Source organism: Myotis brandtii, unplaced genomic scaffold, assembly GCF_000412655.1.
Source record: "Myotis brandtii unplaced genomic scaffold, ASM41265v1 scaffold781, whole genome shotgun sequence".
NCBI classification, from domain to species: domain Eukaryota; kingdom Metazoa; phylum Chordata; class Mammalia; order Chiroptera; family Vespertilionidae; genus Myotis; species Myotis brandtii.
This window is the reverse complement of record NW_005371136.1, coordinates 165,971-166,431: the sequence shown is the minus strand read 5'-3', so window position 1 is coordinate 166,431 and position 461 is coordinate 165,971.

The following is a 461-nucleotide window of genomic DNA, read 5'->3' as shown; positions in this document are numbered from 1 at the left end:
CCTTTTTCTGCTGTCAAGAGATCTAAAGCACACTGGTTCTGTAGGGCTACCGCTGCTAAGGAGTCTACCTGCCTTTGAAGGGATTCAAGGGAATTGCTAATGATGGAGATATCTTCTGAAAATTCAGCAGGCAATTTGGTAGAAATGAACATAGGAGGAAATGCCTCCTATGCCTGTTCCTACTGCAGTGAGGACTCCCGTACCACTAAGAGGGGAACAAGGGCCGCCCTTTTGTGGTGAGACCTGAGAAGACCAAGAGAGGATTCGAGTTCTCCCTCTGTTCTGATAGAAAGATTGGGGGTTAGGAAGACATAAAGGCAGAGCGAGTGTGACAGGTCCTGGGGGACACAGGTGTAGGCTGTAGTCCCACAAAGGAGAAAAATACCCAGTGGAGGGCAGGCTAAGGGAAGGGGTAAATTTATAGATTGTGCACAGTAGTAAGGTGCAGTAGTTGAGGTAGT